This window comes from Tachypleus tridentatus, chromosome 4, assembly GCF_004210375.1.
Source record: "Tachypleus tridentatus isolate NWPU-2018 chromosome 4, ASM421037v1, whole genome shotgun sequence".
Classification (NCBI taxonomy): Eukaryota; Metazoa; Arthropoda; class Merostomata; order Xiphosura; family Limulidae; genus Tachypleus; species Tachypleus tridentatus.
In genome coordinates this window covers 47,451,536-47,462,846 of record NC_134828.1, presented here as the reverse complement: position 1 = coordinate 47,462,846, position 11,311 = coordinate 47,451,536, and the positions used below count along the sequence as shown (strand labels likewise).

Sequence of the window (11,311 nt, the reverse complement as noted above, 5' to 3'; positions counted from 1 at the left end):
GCAACGCCTCCTTAAGCATATTAAAATGTGAAAAAATTGTGCGGACATTGGCCAACGTGTCAGCGTTCGTACACATTTCAATGACCGCCTTCACTGGAAGAAAACCTGGGAGCACCTCGTACAACAAATGTCGGACCTAAACCAAGCCTGCGTTAATAATTTCAGGAAAATAAAATGTTCGGTTCCGAACATCGATTGAAAACAGAGGTTCATCAAAAACATGTGGGAAAGAGGAGCTGGGACAAGCCCTTTATCCCCAAGAAGAACCTTCCATGCATGAAACATTTCCTGAATATACAAAGGCAACAACCTCACAAAACGTGGCAACATCCGGCACTGAAGAACCCAAAGAGATACATTGATCGCTAAATGATACATAAACATCTCGAATACCTAAATATGTTCCTTCCATACAATAGCGCTTTTGACCTCACAAGCAAAATCCTTAAGTTTATTCAGTATAATATCATCATCAATATATTCCGGGACATCCATAAATGACACAGTAATAGTTCGTTTAGTTACACCATTAGCAGAACAATGTACCCCATTGACAACAAGACCAGCATCGATACCCTGGTCCACATCAGCAGGAGAACAAAGTTACCTCATAACCTTCCGGTCTTGGAACAACAGCAGTAACCGATGCAGCACCAAACGTAGTAACAACAGCATGGATCACGTCCCCATGGCTTGAATTTGACGTTTCCACAAACACCGTGCGATGCATAACTTCTATAACCTTCTGGGTGGATGAAGACATGTTCAAACAAATGGCAAAAAGCACAAAAACTAGCAAAAAAATAACAACACGCGCACTAGGCTTAGCTAAGAAACACACACTAAGTCAAACAGTAGCTCGAAAAACCACGTCTGCACTCGATAACGAGAACCAGTGCTTTCAAAATATTTCTTCCATAAATGAAGAATAGCAGCGGTGGATTCGAACCCACGCCCTTTTGGACTGGTGCTAACACCAGCGCCTTAGATCGCGCGGCCACGTTACCGTGTATTTTTGGTTTCTACACTTTTTCAAAAAGAGTTCATTTACAAGTAAAAACCTTTGTATATATATCTATGTATATCAATATCCATTTAATTTCCATATTCACCATAGTATATTCTGCGATGAAACACACTTGTAATAACGTATAAAAGAAACCGCTGGTTTTATGTGTTGAAATTATTAATGGCGAGGTTGAATTTTAGAAGAAAATTTAAGTTTTCCTATTTCTCTGATTGTTCAGACCGCAAGTTGAACCTGCAAATCGTCAAAGAAAAGTCTATTTTCCTATGATAAAAGATTTTAAAGTAAAGTAGAAAATGCCATAAAACTTTTTATGCTCTCTTTCTTGAGAGATTCAATTCTTTTTTTCCAATGTAACATACGAGTAGGGGTTATTTTATATCATGACCTCGAATTTTAGGCGTTCCTTCTTTAGAAATGCTAATTTGAGAAAGTAAGTTCAACAAGCGTCATCTGACCTACTGCCTTTATTAAAACAAAGAAATCAACAGTTATTAGTATAAAACACTCACAGATGATAATTTAATTTTAGCCTTTACCCTAACGAAGCCCGCATGACCTGAATAATATAACTGGTCTACTGAAAAGGACTACGGACATTATTACTGAAAGACGATGCTGTCGAAACTAAACTTGTACTTGAATAAACCTGAAAAATTAAACATTCATTTGGAACCGTTAAGTGTAACGTCAGTTTGTTGAAACGGAACGGACTTTCTTGTGCAATATTGCTTAATATTACGAAATTCCCGGAATTCTCCATATGTTTAAATACTGCGACGGTGCTAGCGGCTTCTCAGTTAGCGTTTTTCCATTTTCAATGAAACATCATTTCTCAATACTCAGTGTATAAATAATCACACGTTAATTAGTAATAATCGAACAAAACGTATGGTGTTGTAAATAACGAATATTTTCTGAAACTGTGTTGGCACACAGTCTTGTTGTGAATTCTATGCGTCGCAAATTCTGCGTTTATCTGAGATTCACCTAAATTATAAAACATGTGGCAGTTGTTTCATGTTAAATTGGTAACAAACGCTTTTGCCTTGTTCTCCTTGTCCCACCAAAAAGATTCTCCTTGGAAATATTTTACCCACATTTCTTGTTCATCTGATATGTGGCATAATAAAGAAAGAATGGCAGCGGTGGGATTCGAACCCACGCCCTTTCGGACTGGTGCCTTAAACCAGCGCCTTAGACCGCTCGGCCACACTACCTTGTATATACTTTTCTACACATTTGAAAAAAGAGCTTTTTTACAAGTTGAAAACCTTTTCATATGTTTATATCTCGATATTCACTTAATTTCCACATTCAACATACTGTATTCTGTTAAGAAACACACTTGTAATAAAGTATAAAAGAAACCACTGCTTTTAGGTGTTAAATTAGAAACACGTATTGAAAGGGATTAATCCTTTTTTATCTTATTGACACTGATGTCTCGCATCATTTCTTTATGATTGTGGTTCATATCCTTTCCGTCGCAACGCTGCTGACACGATCACAGCTTTTCATACCACTCTGTGACCGTGTTCGGCTATCCTACACATTCATTTAGGTTGTCTCCCACAACAAAATCTTTTAATCCGTATTTTACTCGTCATCCTTCTTTACACAAAACACTGTCATATCTTGGAGATTGCGATATGAAAAAAAATATCAATTCATCACAACAGTTGTGCTGACAGTATATATGTGGTGCCAAACTAGTAAGCAAACAGAAGATGTTCCAGCATCTCCTAGGTAACGAAGGATGAGATCCCACTAATTGGCATCTCTTCCAAACCCAGTTAGATATAGGACAACCAAAATAAAACGCCAATAATGCATATACATAGGACCACAAAGGCTGTACAAAGGGACATAGGAAAAACAGATGGTCAATGGTTTCCCTCGTCTGTGAACAGAAAGTGCACAAACCTGTGGGATGTCTGACCATATGAACCAGCTTGACATTAGTGGTTATCGCCCACATCCACAGTAAATATACCACAACACAAACATGAAAACCCACAAAAAAAGAATAAGTGATTTTGCGAATGAGTTTCTAATCTCCAGAAGGAACAATATCCCATCAATAGAATGGAGGAGGGACATGAGTAGCAAGTAAACCCTTTAAATAACCCACCAACTGCTTCAGGGATAACCCCTAAGAATGAACCCGGTTATCAGAGTGGTCCAGAAAATACAGGTCAACTCCCACCTTTGCCAGTACGTGCTAAAGATTGCAATAATAAAACGAGAGTTAACGGGGTATCAACAACGTCCCGTCCAGGTATACACCCGGATTAGTCAGCTGAAACTAAACTAGATATCATATTCGAAAGGCGTCGAGCCAGTACTTTGGCCAATAGCTTATAGTCAGTACAAAGCAACGTCAAAGGCCGGCTGTTAGCCGCCAACCGTCGATACCCCCCTTTCGGGATAGGAACACAATTACCCCTGAACACATAGAATGGAGCAACTGTTGAGAGTGGAAAAGGTCAGACAAGACAGCAACAAAATCTTCAACAAAAAGAGGTAGAAAACATTTGTAAAATTCCGACGTAAAACCATCCACACCAGGAGATTTGCAATCGGTAAACTTTCAAGAGCAGCGAGGACTTCCGAAACCGTGAATGAAGCATCAAAATATATGAGCTTGTTCATGGGTGAGAGTTTTTTCAACAAAGGTGAGAACGAAATCGATATCGTCCTGCAGAACAATATCTTTAGGGTACAATGCAGAATAATATTGATGCAGAACAGAAGCGATATCATCCACATCGGACACCTCCTCACCCCCAACAGTGAGCATGGATCGACACTCAATTCTGCTCTGACGGACCTTTTCCATACGAAGAAAGTAAGAGGTAGACCTCCCACCCTCCTTAAAAACAACGAATTCTCGCCCCTTCTATCGTGTCGTGATCCAAAGTCTCCAATTCAACTTCAAATTCATATAATTTTTTCTCAGACCTACCAGGGTAACGTGACAACTTACGAAGCTCACGAGTAGTTGATCACGCAAGCTAACGTTTGCGAGATCGGGATGTCCGCTCTCTCAGAAGCGAATATCGCTGTGTAAGGGCACGGATCGCGCATTTCAATGTTTCAAACCAAGAAAGTTTATTAGTCCCATACACTGACCAACTACGACTTCCGGCTATTAACAGCGTAATGGCTTTCACATATTCGGCATCCCTCAACAGCTGATTATTAAAGTGCCAAAAGTAGGACCTCTGACAATAGGCAACATAGTAAGTAGGTTCGAAGTTTAACAAAGCATGATCAGTAGCAGGAAACCACAATGCATGTAAACGTTGGATATTCCCCTGCAAGGTAGCTGAAAGCAAAACCTTATCAAGACGAGACGACATCAACTCACCATCAACAAAACGCTTCCACGTGAAACCAGGGTTTGTTCGCGATAAGAGTGAATGCGCATCATGTAAATCAAACTCAGTGAGGAACTGAACAAAAGCCGAACGACTAACATCACGGAAGAATCGAACAGGAAATCGATCTCGTGCCACATCCACCACACAATTAAAATCCCCTACAACCGCAATCCCGTGCAATCATCTAAAGTATAGGTTAAGGTTTGGAAAAAATCTCGTCGCTCGTAAATATCGCGAAGAGCATATACAGATGATAACTGGAAAGACAAAGTCTCGAAAGTTAATTTTAAAGTCAGCACCCGACCCACCCCATCAGAATTAACGAAAGTAACATTATCCCTCAAAAACCGCTGCAACAAGATGGCAACCCCTTGTCGTCCAGTCTGAGAATTATTAACAAAAACAAGACCTTGCCAAAATATCAATACTACATCAAGAAAATCGTTAGTAAAAAACGTTTCCTGTAAACAAACAATATCAAAATGAGTAACAAAGTAATCCAGATAATAAGCTAGTTTGCCAACATTACGCAAACCATTACAATTCAATACTCCCACCCTGAGTAAATGTACCATGCAAAATACGAAAAAGAGGGACAAGAAGGCAAATTAAACTGACTCAAACACAGGAGTGAAAATAACAAAAGTAAAGAATTAAGTAAATATGCACAAAGTACAATAAAAAATGAAAGACCATACATACACTAAACTGAATCAACAAACTGGCACATAAAACTCATTTATGGCTGATCACCGCCTTCGCCTTTGCTCGAGATAACCGAAGTACTGGCATGTCCGACACTCGTTTTCGTCCACTGTCTTTCTTTGAGGAGTCTCCCGTATCCAACGCCACCACACTGGCATACTTCCAACGACGACGAAGAGGTACCTCCACATCGCCGGCGGTAAACTCACAACTAACCGTAAGCGGTGGGAAGTGACCATCGAACTTCCGTTCTCCAGCAGGGGGATGACTACTAGCCCGTTCCCTGGCCCCACCAGAAACCGTCGGTCGCCGAGAAGAAACATCCTCCACCACACTTTGAATAGCTGCAGCTTCCACTGAGTGGAGAACCTTCAAATCAACGCGTGGACGAACAGATAGTCTGTCAGCGTCATCTGGCACAGCACTAGAGTGAGCAGCCGTAACCTCTTCAGCGTCGTCACGAGAAGAAGGCCGAGGAACAACAAGCTTGTTACAACGTTGCCGGACGTGTCCTTGCGCATGACAATGACGGCAAATGAACTGGGTACAATCGCGATATAAATGATCCGCCCCCAAACATAAATTACACACTTTAGATTGGCGATCATGCTTCACCTCTAACAAAACAGCCTTGCCCAAAGGATCGAAAAACTTCACAACATAAGACAAAGAGATGCATTGCTCGCTAAATGATACATAAACATGGCGAATACCTAAATATGTTCCTTCCATACAATAGGGCTTTTGACCTCACAAGCAAAATCCTTAAGTTTATTCAGTATAATATCATCATCAATATATTCCGGAACATCCATAAATGACACAGTAATAGTTCGTTTAGTTACACCATTAGCAGAACAATGTACCCCATTGACAACAAGACCAGCATCGATACCCAGGTCCACATCAGCAGGGAGAACAAAAGTTACCTCATAACCTTCCGGTCTTGGAACAACAGCAGAACCGATGCAGCACCAAACGTAGTAACAACAGCATGGATCACGTCCCCATGTCTTGAATTTGACGTTTCCACAAACACCGTGCGACGCATAACTTCTATAACCTTCTGGGTGGATGAAGACATATTCAAACAAATGGCAAAAAGCACAAAAACTAGCAAAAAAATAACAACATGCGCACTAGACTTAGCTAAGAAACACACACTAAGTCAAACAGGAGCTCGAAAACCACGTCTGCACTCGATAACGAGAACCGGCGCTTTCAAAATATTTCTTCCATAAAGAAGGAATGATAGCGGTGGGATTCGGACCAACGCCTTTTGGACTGGTGCCTAAAACCAGCGCCTTAGATCGCGCGGCCACGCTACCGTGTATTTTGGTTTCTACACTTTTGCAAAAGAGTTCATTTACAAGTAAAACCTTTGTATATATATCTATGTATATCAATATCCATTTAATTTCCATATTCACCATAGTATATTCTGCGATGAAACACACTTGTAATAACGTATAAAAGAAACCGCTGGTTTTATGTGTCACTTTAGAAAGGCGTATTGAAAGGGATTAATCCTTTTCTTAACTTATTGATACTGATGTCTCGAATCATTTCTTTATGATTATGATTCTTATCCTTTCCATCGCAACGCTGCTGACACGATCACAGCTTTTCATACCACTCTGTGACCGTGTTCGGCTATCCTACACATTCATTTAGGTTGTCTCCCACAACAAAATGTTTCAATCCGTATTTTACTCGTCATCCTTCTTCACACAAAACAATGTCATATCTTGGAGATTGCGATATGAAAAAAAAGATCAATTCATCACAACAGTGTTGCTTAGAGTAAATATGTGTTTTTTCTTATAGCGAAGCCACATCACACTATATCCTAAACATACGTCTTTAAGAAAACAAACTGGCATTGCAAACTTCTTAGTTTATCCGTAGAATCAAACTTTCACGAAACCTAGCTTCAGAAAATGTGTTCCGTGTGAAGAAGAATCACGAGAAGGCAGTTACAGCCACATTCTGTACACCACAGGTTTATTTTCTGTGTCCAGGTTCTTAATGGAAGTGTAAAGATCAGTGAGTTAGGAAGGTACCAGAAACATTTTCCAGTGTTTAGCAGAATTACTGCAGTAAAACCTCGCTCTTATTTTTTACTCTCAAGGTTTTCTATAGAATCTCAACTAAAGATTTCCGGAGAGAAGGGTATTTACTGCATCATTTAATCTACTTACATCAGTATAGCAGTCGACAGCGTTTTGTTTTGTTTTTCTTGACGGTAGAGATAAATATATATTTAGATTTTATCGTGCTAGTTATCCGAAAGCAGAATTATGACAACAATTATGCAAATCTTCATTTGCATTTCAGCGGGAGATATAAAACTTTTAAATATTATTCCATAAAACTGAAACAATACGTTAACACTTCATCTTGACAAAACAAATATATGAAGGCAGTCAACACATGCAGTGAAGGACCTAAAGAAGTGTCCCTAAAGAAGTTGAGGATGATAAATGCTTATTTGGGTCTGGAATTAATTTGAAAAAAAAATTCATACATTCCAAACTCTCCTATATTACTTCTGTTCCATGATTGCAATTAAATATTTTTCAAACCTACATGATGCAAATACCGCAGATTTGCACCCCAACTTCTGTTTGTATTTCAGATGAATATTATAGAGAGTGTGAGCACGTGATTTGATTTCCCACGAAAGTCGGTAATTTGTTTATCTCATATTTGAATTCGCAGTTTCATAAACTATTTAACGAGAAATCATATCGCGAATTACAATGTTCGTACAGCATATTTTAATTTTTAACGATACACCGTTTGACGTGATAGCAAATTTGCTATCTTAACCCATTTCTTAATAAAATGAGTTTACTTAGTATATTAGTATAGTGCCTTCAAACAAAAGTACGCAAATATATTTTCACTTTGTCTATTCAATACATTTTAACAATTATAATTAAATAACATCGAAACGCTTCAGTCGTTAGCATGAAGCAGTTATTGTCCGTAGTTTCTCTTTAAAAATCTTGAAACATTTTTTATTATTGTTAGGAATATGAAAAAATATCTATTTGACGAAAAAGTAATTAATGAAAGAGATGTTTTAGTTCAATTTATCTATTCTGACATGTACTGTCATTAATAATCGAGAAGTAATGTATCGTAGCGATAAAGGCTGTACAACAGTTAGCGTTGATAGTTCAAGACAGATAAACTGTGTCTTTGTCATCAACTATTTTCCTGATATAAAACCCTGCTACTCACATAGAAAATAACTTGCTTGGCTAAATAAAAACTTACTTCTATGTAAAACTAAATCAATGTCTTCAATTTGTACATCATTAGGAGATGATATATAAGAATGAACATAACTTGAAATAACAATCAGTTATTCCAACGATGTTGAGACTACAAAATGGTAAATTGATTAATCAAGCATTACACAAGGGTTGAGTATATTATATTCAAACGGCTTTGGAGCCTTTCCACATTATAGTTTATATTGATACACCCATTCTTGGATTTCTTTATGTTGCACTGTATCGTAATTTCCACTGTAAATGACTCTGGGGTGAAGCTGTCTTAACAAAAATATACCACTACTTCCTGCAGGTATGTCCAGGTGGTTAGGGTGCTCGAGTCGTAATATTGGGGTCACTGGTTCGAATCCTGGTCGCACCGAACATGCTCGCCCTTTCAACCATGGTGCCATTTTAATGTTACTGTCAATCTCACTATTCATCCAAAAGTTGGCGGTGGATGGTGATGATGTCTAGCTGCATTTCCTCTAGTCTTACACTGCTAAATTAGGGACGTTTAGTGCAGATAACCCTCGTGTAGCTTTGCGCGATATTCAAAAAAAATAAACAAAAGATCGTACCGAACTCCACGTTCTGTTTTCGTATAAAGTACATGTAACATGAATACTCGTTTTCTTCTCCAGTTTCTTGAGGTACGACTGAAAACCTTATATTGGTGAACCCCTACCCAAATAAAGACGTGAATTTCTCTTATGCTTTGCATTGTCGTTTGAAACCATGAATAACTTTTTGTGACGATTCTCATCTGTTAGAAAACGTCGTACTTTGCTTAATGTGTGCTATTCTGTGTGTGAAAATAAGCACAAAGTTACTCAATGGGCTGTGTGTGCTCTGTTCACCAAGGTATCGAAGACCGGTTTCTGGCGTAGTAAGTCCGTAAACATACCGTTGTTCCATTGAGGGGTTAAAGGGTTTGTTAAACGGCACCCAAGTCCTAGATTTTATATATGTTTACAACCCTCCCTTACTAAAAACAAATATGCTCCCAGTGTCACAGAGGGGTGTCTATGGATTTAAACCTATATAAATCGTGTTTTGAACCGTGGTGGGCAGAGCACAGATGGCCCTTTGTGTAGCTTTGTGCTTAATTCCACTCAAACAAAACAAAATCCTAATAATAGGTTGTCTGAGTTTCAATCAAGAACTAATCGATTACCTTCTTATTAAATTGTAAAAATGAAGGTTATAGCATGAAATGAGTTATACATTTTACACAGAAGCCTTTGAAGCAATTCTTTGGGTTAATATCAAATATTTAGAATATTATATAAAACTCAATGACGAATGAAACAAATTTTGTTGACGAAGGTTAAGTTTGAAGTTAAGGCCAAAGCTACACAACGGGTACCGAAATCTGCCCACCACGGGTATCGAAATCTGGTTTTTGCGTTGTAAGTCCGCAGACATCCAGCCGTGCCTCTGGGGTATAAAATTGTTTATTTCCAAAGAAACACAACAATTTTTTAATTAGCTGTATATTTTAATAATGGTAAAAACATGAATTTATTTGACTGTTTTTGAGCACGATGAATCGAACCTTGGACTTAAGCATTGTAAGTCCGAAACCTTACTGTTCCACATGGGGACATGTGAAAACAGAATGCATATTAGTTGAACGAGCATGAGAACATGTTGTAACGCATTTTTAAACCAATGAAGATTTCTAGGGCACCTTAGAAGCGATTCAGTTTTTTGTGACGTAAAAAAGTAACCACCTAACGACGACTCCTGAAAGTTAACCTTTTCTTCTTTCCAGTGAAATATCTATACTCACATGCATTACTAAGTTTACAATTATTTTGCTTTTAAAGTACACTATGTTCATATAATATATATATTTCTTTTGATCCACGGAGGGTTAGCATAGATAACCCATTCTACAGCTTAAACTACAAACAAACAATATTTGATCCACATATTTTTACAAGTTTACAAATATTTGAAAATCAAAGTTAACCAATATGTCTATATAATATATCTTTCTTTTGATCCACGGATTTTGCACTGTAATGATGTCTCCTGTGTGTTTACGTGTAAAACAAATCCATTAATTCATAACAAATTTCAATTTGTCTCCCTTCCTCGAATATCGCCGTTTTGTATATTTTATTATAAAGAATAGTTAATTCTCAAATAAAAATGACAGTTAAATATTTGTAACAACGGTATGCCAGTTATAAACAATGTTCAGTGGTTAGGAAATAAGTTTAAAATCTATGGTTGGAAAGAATGGAAAATTATTAAGGTTTTATAAATATTTTGTAATAAATAATTTAAATTACTGAAATAGATGTATTTTATAAATGAAATGGTTACATTTATTTTACGTTACGATCAAAAGAAGATGTTTGAGTTTGAAGGTTATCTGCAATCTATGAACATAAGTCTTAAATTTTATTTTGTCATTAAAGTGGTCACTTGTTCAGTGTATCAGTTATGGAGGGCCGTCTTCAAGTAGATGGTCTTGACTCAGCTTGCTCTGCTTATACTTTAATAAGGTTGCCAATAAGTAAGATGGAGGTTTAATTGTCACCGAAATATTTGTTTATAGTTCTCGCTACGTCGTAATATTTATCTAAAGGATGGAGCTTGGGTGTGTAATGAGAATAAAAATTAACGTTGTTTCTGAACAATAACGTTCCTTGTTTCAGGATAGATCCTTAGAGCGGGTGGCATGTGATCTCTGCGATTTCAATTATCAATTCTTTTCAGTTTTGCAGGGGCAAGTGAGCTGATTACAAAGTATGTACAGAACTAATTCTGTCTATCATGATTTTACTTTTAAAATCTTAATTCATTGAGGGATAGCTGTTATGCCCAAGACTTGTTGCATGCGATAAATAGTAGTGAGTATTCAGACGTTAGGGTTAAAGCACCCAACACTTTAC

At 37.7% G+C, this 11,311-nt stretch overlaps 1 non-coding gene across 1 annotated transcript; it reads right to left on the bottom strand.

Annotated features, from left to right (window-relative positions):
- Positions 1 to 2,167: 2,167 nt before the first annotated feature.
- Positions 2,168 to 2,247, bottom strand: TRNAL-AAG (transfer RNA leucine (anticodon AAG)). Its single transcript has one exon. It is a non-coding gene; the product is annotated as a tRNA-Leu (tRNA).
- Between the last annotated feature and the right edge of the window lie 9,064 nt (positions 2,248 to 11,311).